We start from the raw sequence: 9,231 nt of genomic DNA on the forward strand, positions 1-9,231 counted from the left end.
GAGGGAGGGGGAAAGATACAAGTGAGGGAAGATATAAAAGAAAACAGTAGAGAAAAGAGGTGAAAACAGAGGAAAATGGCTCCAGTTGCATCAGGTTTATTCTGCCTTAACGACTGTTAAAAGCAGACAGAAGCGCTCAAAATCTATCAGCTAACACGTCTGTTAAGGATCATTATTACTTTTTCATGTAATGTCTGGACTGGAAAAGTGGCCTGAAAAAGGAAATTGGAGTAGATTCAGCAGAGGAGGTGGTACATGCTTTCTTTTAAAAGAGACATAACAACATCTACTGTAATTGAAAGGATGAATTGGGCCGTTTTGTTTGAATTTGAGGTAGAAGAGGGAGCCGCCATTAAGCACATTGTGCTCAAACAGTCCTAAAAATGTCTTCACACAGTGCTGATGATTCCTGGGGTTCTGAGCCAGCTCTGCTGCATTCAGAGAATTAATTAGTGATTGTCCTCATATCAGTATTTTTAATGCTTTTATTACTTTGATAATAAGCCGCAGCTGCTTGGCTGTAGTATTTGTAACTAAAGACAGAAATGCAATATAAATCGCTGAATTGTTAACACGCTAGAGACCTGTTATTTTATAATAGGTCATGTTGAATTTGCATTTTTACCACAAAGAGCTCTGTGTTTTACTGATTTAACAGGAGAACAGTAACTGTAAATAAAAATATGATTAAATGACTTTTAACCTGAAATAACGTAGAGAATGGGAAGCTGCATATTTTAGATTTCAGTAGTTCCTGCAGTCTTGGACGATTTATTTGTCTTCTGTTGCAGTAAACACAACATATGTAGAGGTGTTCAGTAGGAATCTTTAAACTGAGCCGACTTTACTGGATCACCAGAGAGCACGTCGGCTCAGTGTGACACCCAAGTACATTACTTCCTTGTTAGAAGTTTATTAAAAGAGACTACATTTATTTGACAGCTGTAATTACTTTTCAGATTAAAATTTTACATGAAAAAAACACTGTATTGTTAAAGATTAAACCAATATTTCCCAATATTTTATCTCTTTTAGCCTGTGACCCCTTTCAAAAAATCTGTGTTTTGTTGGGGCTCCTCATCACATTTCCAATGTTCATTTTAATAACTTCAATAACTCAATAACTAAAGAGACAAAACAAAAAATATATTTGCTTTATATTAGAGAAAAGTCTGAAAACTGAAAACAGATTTGTGTATCAGAACTCATCTGACGACCCCTCAGATTTATCTGCTGACCCTTTGGAGGGGCCTGACCCCTAGGTTGGGAACCACTGGACTAAACTAGCTAACTGTATATAAAGTAGTGTAAACTAGCTCCACCTCCAGCAGCTACAACAGTAACATGCTGCTCTAACACTGATGCTTCACTATTAATAATCTAATGATGTCATATATAATAATATATCAGTCAGAGGGACATTCTACTGAACAACAAGTTATTTTACTTTTACTTAATCTGGATTTTAGATGGAGGACTTTACTTGTAATCAAGTATTTTTACATGGTGATATTGCTACTTTTACACAAAGAGGCTATAATATATATATTTTTTATAACTGCATAGTCTGATCTGTCGGTGTGTAATGTGTAACGTGATGAACCTACAGAGAATTATCAGTGACTCTGCAGCTCCTCTTGGCTTTACGGAGCTTTATAGTGAGTTTCAGCTCATTGTTTATCTGTCCGGCTGCAACTTTACTGTTCTGGTTCACTCTCAGCATCTTATAGCGTCGTTTTCAGAGAGAAAAAGCTGTAAAAAGCTGCTGAACACTACCTGCTCAGCACCAAACGGCAAACAGACACAGTTAGCTGTAGACTAGCTGGTGAACATAGTGGAGCATTTAGCAGCTAAAGAGCCAGATATTTCCCTCAGGAGTTGGTGGAGAACAAAAACAGAGCTAAAAGAGAGTGAATATTGGACTTACATTCACCAGGTGGACAGAAACACGACTCCACATGAATGACAATGTTGCTCCGTAACTGCTGGATGTGGAAATAAGCAACTGTTTGCTAACAAGTTCAACATATCAACTTAAAAGCTGATGATGTGTCAGTGTTGTGTTCACTACTTGTTTCTTGTGACAACAGGTTGACAAAACATCAGTTAATCCAAGTTTAAGTAAAGGATCTGAGTACTGATAACTGTGCTACAGTCAGAGCTTCACTGGATATTTAGGGATGATAAACAGTGACAAAGCAAGACACACACACACGCACACACACACACACTAGGGGAGCCTCTCAAAGGTCATTTGACCCCCACATCCATGTGGCCATGTGTATTTTGCACGTGTTGATCTCGAGCTTGTTTTAACATGTATAAAAAAAATTCACACTCTTAGGCAAGAGTTTAATTTTGCACCAATTTATGCTGAACTTGCACCTGCACTGAGAAACAGGCAGATTTTTGCCATTAATCTCTGCAGGTTTGCTGGAGCTGTTTGAGGACAGTGTGATGAATCGTCAGGCTGCTGGCGGTGCTTCACACTGTAGGTCAGGTTCATCCATGATGTTAAATCTACTCTCATGGCTTTTTGTTTTAGACATTTTGTCTCTAGAGAAACACTTCTCTAAAAAAGAATTCACACAAAAATAAGAGAACAGCTTTTAAAAAGTGATTTTTATTATCACCTGCCTGTCAAATGTTCTTTTGACGTCTTATTTTTTTGGAGAAAAAAAAATGATGTGGACGACGTGATAATTTCGAAGATATCAGGATGTTTATTTGTGAGTCTCATTTACTGTTGTAATTTTTTCCAACATTTCAAACAGCATAGCATTTAGTCTTTCCCTCCTAGATTTATCCCAGTGAATGCTTCTCTCTCTGCAAATACCGCCGCACAAATATCTTTTATGTCGAGGACGAAGCCGGGTGTTCGGATGAGATCATCCATAGCTGAATGGTCTGAGGTCAGCCAGTGAGTCACCATCATTAGCAAAGTGTCCTTCAACCAGGCATTGAACCCACAATTATAGCTTGTACGTTTATTTCATGTCAGTCTGTAGCGGAGCCTCAGACGGGACAAATTCCTTCTACATTTAGATACATTTCAACGACATGCCTACAGCTCACAGACCAGCGATCTTCTGAGGGTGTACTATGGTGATATGTTGTTACTAGTGGCCTGTTCTTCCGCTGCACCTTTGTCTTTAAAAACTGTTGGATTGATACGTATTATGATGGTTTGTCACTGGGAAGGTTTGAGAGTGATGTCGATGGCTCAAGTGAAAGAAGTACTTACAGACTGGATGATCAGTAGACTTTGTTTTGCTGGATTACTCATTAATTGAGCATTTGTGTGGCTTCAAAAGTGGTTCTGGGCTGTCAGAGACAAAAGTTCATGATAGTAATGTGGTGTCATAGATCATACTGTGAGACACGTCACCAACAGAAGAATTGGAGACCTTTGGAGACCGAAGACAGCCTGCAGCAGGACTATGCATGAAGTTTAGGGGAAAATAAACACGTGTTCTGACTTAAAGGACACATTTCGTTGTGTATTTTTGTGTTTCAATCTATCTTAAAGCAACAGTCAGGAGCCTGTTTTTCTTGCTGTAATCATTCCTCCTGTTCATACTGACCATTAGAAGATCCCTTCATAATGACCTTACAATGGAAGTGATGGGAGACAAAATCCACAGTCCTCCTTCTGTGCAAAAAATGTATTTAAAGTTTATCTGAAGCTAATATGAAGCTTCAGCATCCAAATGAGTCAAATCAAGTAGATATCTTTCAACGTTACAGTTTTTTTAGTGCCAAAGTTCCTCTTTTTGTTACTATACTTCCACCTGCAGCTCAACAGGGAAACACTGTCCGAGGAAACACAAAGAGGGAATTTGATGCTTAAAAAGACTGTGAATGTGTCAGATATCCACTTGATATGACTAACTCAGACTGATGAAGCTGAATATAAGCTTTTAAATGACTGTGTGGACACACTGTGGATTTTGTCCTCCATCACTTCCATTGAAAGCACATTTGAAGGATCTTTTAATATCCAGTATGAACAGGAGGAATGATTACAGCGAGGAAAACCTCTTTCACTGTTACTATGGACACCTGACTGATGTCTTGAAAAATTCTGAACTTGTCCTTTAATATACACGAAAAAGAAATGAATGTGACTTTGCTGCATTTTCAAACGATGACAAGCTGATGACGTGTCTCTGCTCTCGTAAACAGCCTTATAAGAGGCTTCTCGCACAATGTGACTTGAAACACACTTAGACCATCGTTGTTGTCCTGCAGTCTGAAGGCACCTTTTGTTAATTAACAAGACGCAGTTGTGACAAATACAGTGAGACAATATCTAGACCTTAATATTCACATTTCATCCTCTCAGATCATAATGTAAAGATACACTTGGCAACACAAGCTGACTAACTGGAATAATCAATGCAGAGATTTATAAACTCAGGACAGCGTGTGACACTTCCTGCTTTATAAAGTCCAACAGTAAACAAGTGTTGAATGACGGGACTGATTCCTATTATATAACAAGCTGGATGTTCATTTATTCATCATAGTAGTTGATGAAATGTCAGATTATTATTGCGGTTGTAGGAGGGTTTGTTTGTTTTTTACCTCTTTTGCACCGGTCGTCCTGCAAGAGGAAAATATTTGCATAGACTGATGTGACGCATAATTTCTCTCTCTCTCTCTGCTTGTTTGACCTTGTGCTGCTTTGGTCTTCATGTGTGTAGTTCAGACTTGTTACAGAAATGTTTCACGTCCGACCTCAGAAGATTTCAGTCTTGACTTTTTACTTAAACTCAAAAAACATGTTTTTTCTTCTTGTTCCCCTTCAGTTGGATGTTTGTTCTCTTCTCTCTCTGAGCAGAGTTTGTTTTCACATTCATCTGCTGGAGGAGGAAAGTTTCTTATGTGCTCGCTATAAATCTCAAGTTCAAGATGTGGACGTTTGAGCATGACTTGTGACATCATAAATAGTTTGGAGCCGATTGTGGTGCAGTGTGCAACTTATACAAGTGTGGTGTGGAAACTCGAGTGCAAGAAGGTCATTTTAAGAGTTTGTGATCAGTTAATACTCCAAGCAGAGTATTTTATGTATTTAACTTGTGGATAAGCGGGGTAAAACTAGGGAATTTATTACGTAATAAATACCTGCCCAAAAATATTTAGGAGAAAGATGATTGACGTGGCTATCTGGCCGAGCTGACTTCACAACACTTACTCTCATCTCCCCCATAAGAAAACAATGCAGTGCACTTTTCTTTGCTTTTAACTGGAATGAGAATTCAAATTAGCCTGATATGGTTTGAAAGTTACTGTGTTAAGCTAACTAGCAGACTTGGGTACACCATCCAAATCTGTATTAATCATTGAGTGGATAAGTAGCTCAAAAGTGTAGCATAGCAATGCTAATGCTAACCGTTTCATGTAAGTGAATGAAAGATGGTGAAACACTTAGCTTCGTAGTCTGGAAGGTATAGTTCAATAAAAACAGATATGTGTGGTCTAGTCTAATCTGCTAGTCAGGCAATTAGTCAAGATAACTAGTAAACCACTGGGGTAATTGATAATAAGCTCAAAAGTTTTGAATAGAAAAGCTAATGCTAACCGTTTCATGTAAGTGAATGGAAGATGCTAAAACGATTAGCGCCATTCTCCGGGAGGTATAGTTAAATAAAAACACAGTTTCAGGTGGTCTAACCTAGTTTGTTAGTTAGTGGATATTCAAACTTTCAACTAAGTAGGGTCCATTTGATAGATTTGGTAGTTAATAGCAAAACATTTAAGCTAATGCTAACCGTTTCGTGTATGTGAATGGAGAATGCTAAAACGATTAGCATCATACTCTGGGAGGTATAATTAATTAAAAACACAGATTTGGGTGGTCTAACCTGTTTTGCTAGTTAGTCGATAGGTCAAGCTTTCTAATCAAGTAGGGTCCATTTGATAGATTTGGTATTTTATTCCGTTTCAGCAAAACATTTTAGTGAATGAATTGAAAATAAAGTGGTACTTGAGCTGAAAGTGAGCTGTCAAGTTCTAATAGTTTTCTAAGAAGTTTTCTAATAGTTATGAATATTTATTTTCATTCACAATTTTGTGGATGCTTAATGAAACACTCAACTTTGATATCATATATGCATTTTTATGATTTCAAGCCACGTTTCCAGAGGCTTTATAGGTGAGGCCGACATAGTAAATTGCCGTCAGATTTGCATGTCTGAAAAAAAGAGTTTAAATCAGACTTGAAGACAGATTGAGACTCACACAGCCGCACATAAAAAGTTAAATGACAGAGAGAGAGCCTACACGGAGGAAGTCGGCCAAAAAGAAAGTATATTGATTGATTTAAATGCAGATTAACTATATGTCTTCAGAGATAAAGCAGGCGGATTGACAGAGTGACTCACAGACAAATGGGAGCGCAGGTTACAAGACAGAAAAAGACAAACTAGAACAGAAGAGCATTTTACTCCATCACGCTGACAGCTCCGCATGCTCCAGAGCCAACTTTAGCTAAGTGGTGTGTGTGTGTGTGTGTGTGTGTGTGTGTGTGTGTGTGTGTGTGTGTGTGTGTGTGTGTGTGTAGCACTGTTTGTCAGGCACAGGGCCTTGGGAGTGTCAGTTAAAACAACAGTAACACCAGCTAATGGAGGCTCCACGGGACTGATGGGAGGACAGAGGGAGGGAGGGAGGAAGTGACAGACCGAAGACGAGAGAGAAAGATTGAGGGATGAGGAAACTATAAAAGCTCTTCAGTTGTGTTAGTTTTTTTTTTTCTTCTGATCATATCTGGCACCATCAAGGTGTGGACAGTTGGCTCTAGCTGCTGGTACTCAGATCCTTTACTTAAGTAAAAGTACAAAAGTATTATGAGCTCGATGTAGTTCAAGTATTGCAGTAAAAGTACATAAGTATTATGAGCTTGATGTAGTTAAAGTATTGCAGTAAAAGTACATAAGTATTATGAGCTTGATGTAGTTAAAGTATTGCAGTAAAAGTAGTGGTTTGGTCCCTCTGACTGATATATTATTATATATGACATCATTAGATTATTAATAGTGAAGCATCAGTGTTAGAGCAGCATGTTACTGTTGTAGCTGCTGGAGGTGGAGCTAGTTTACACTACTTTATATACAGTTAGCTAGTTTAGTCCAGTGGTTCCCAACCTAGGGGTCGGGGCCCCTCCAAAGGGTCAGCAGATAAATCTGAGGGGTGGTGAGATGATTAATGGGAGAGGAAAGAAGAAAAAACAAAGTTCTGATACACAAATCTGTTTTCAGTTTTTGGACTTTTTCTCTAATCTTTGATTTTTGCTGAAATATTGGATCATTTGAACATTTATTGAAATGAAAGCATGTGAGAAGTTTAGAGGGAAAAATCACTATTTGGTGGAGCTGTTAACAACTCATAGACATGTGAAATGTGACCCCGACTACACACTGCTTTTTGTAAGACGTCAAAAGACAAAAAGGTTGGAAACCACTGGTTTCATCTTTAACAATGTGTTGTATTTTAAAAGCTTGTTATATTATCCATTGTGTCAAATCTTCATCTGAAAAGTAACTAAAGCTGTCAAATAAATGTAGTGGAGTAGAAAGTACAATATTTCCCTCTGAAATGTAGAAAGTAGCATCACATGGAAATACTCAATTAAAGTACAAATACCTCAAAATTTGTATTGAGTAAATGTATTTAGTTACTCTCCACCACTGTGACAGTTGCCAGTAAATGCGTCACACAAGAAGCTACTTGACTACTTGCGAATATCACAAGTGAGGGTTTTGGGACGAACCCAAAGAAAAAGATGTGAACAGAGAGGTTTGGCTGAACGGTGGAGATGTGCAGAGAGCAGAGTGACAGGAGAAAGGATGGAGGGAGGGTTAGTGCAGAGTTAAGTGGCTGTGCGAGGCGATTAATGCTTTTTATTCATTATTTAAGCTGCAGTCAGGCTGCAGGAGAGGAAGTAGAGAGGGAGGGAGTAATGGAGAGAGAGAGAGAGAGAGAGGAGTCTTCTAGTTGCGTTTATATTCTGGTCAAATCACTCATTTTGCTTTCTGTTGACAGATTCGTCTGCAGTTGTCACAGAGAGACATTTCTGGGATTTAACTTTAATCTTTATTTCAAGATTATAGCTGTGAGGATTTCTTATTGATATGATCAGTTCAAAATTAGCCGTGGTGACACATCTGAATGCTGGCAGACATGAATTATAAGTGAGAGAGTGATAAGGCAATTAAACAACTGAGTTAGTAAAAGTTTTAGAGTATATTTGTCTGTAAAGTCCTGTTTCCCTGGCGGAGGGATACATTCGCTGGAACTAGCTTTTTACTCACATGTTACAGAGTGAATCATATGGACTGAGCCTTGCAAACGGTGTATTTATGTCAATTTTGCCAAATATCAGGCATAACTCACTCCTTTTTGGGATCTCTCAAAAGGAAATCTCTGGAACACATTTTTTCCCCCCATCGCTTTTTTTTCTCTTTCATCACACACCAGATAAACACCGACGCGAAACATATTCCATGTCAGATGCAGAGGCAGGAGCGAGTTGTCTGGATGACAGCGAGAACAGCTGGAGATCAACCTCAAAATCTCTCAAAGAGTCAGCGCTGTCTGTTAGCAAAACAATCCAGCTATCACATCTGCAAAGAAAAAACACTTTTTAGCCCTCATTTCTTACAGTGTAGTGACCCATTTCCACATCTACGTCGGCATGTCAGTCATGTATTAAGATGGAATTGAAAAATACTCAATCCTATCCTTTAAAGCTATAATATGTAATTATTCCAAATTAAAATGTGTAAAAACAACTAGACCTATGTTATATATGTTGTTGAGTTGTGTACTTACATTATCCCAAATGTTTCCAACAGTTTTCAAACCCAGAGAAATCTGTAATTTAATCAAAGTAACGGACCGTTTCATTTGGTCGCCTGTCGATGGCGTCATACCTCCTCTACCAAAGAGTAAACACGTACAAGATGCATACAGCGGCGCTGTGTTTGTCCGCTACAATGGCGTCTACCAAAGAGTAACTTACACACATACAAGATAATACATCGGCGTTGTGGTTGTTCCACACAAACTGTTATAAATGGACTTTTATTCAGTTTTAAGCCACATTTTCATGATAAATTTAGGTGGTTTTTAACTATATCTTTTAGCCGGAAAAAGGATTTTAGTCATTGGACGTCTGGATCTTAAGTTATCAGAGAAATAAACTGGACAAACGTTAGCAGCAGCTCAGCT

The 9,231-nt window shown here is 38.3% G+C and overlaps 1 protein-coding gene across 4 annotated transcripts in view; it reads left to right on the top strand.

Moving 5' to 3' along the window:
• Positions 1-9,231, top strand: part of LOC137180871 (poly(rC)-binding protein 4-like) — a 182,207-nt gene that overhangs the window by 125,832 nt on the left and 47,144 nt on the right. The window lies entirely within an intron of this gene.

This window comes from Thunnus thynnus, chromosome 4 (assembly GCF_963924715.1).
Source record: "Thunnus thynnus chromosome 4, fThuThy2.1, whole genome shotgun sequence".
Classification (NCBI taxonomy): domain Eukaryota; kingdom Metazoa; phylum Chordata; class Actinopteri; order Scombriformes; family Scombridae; genus Thunnus; species Thunnus thynnus.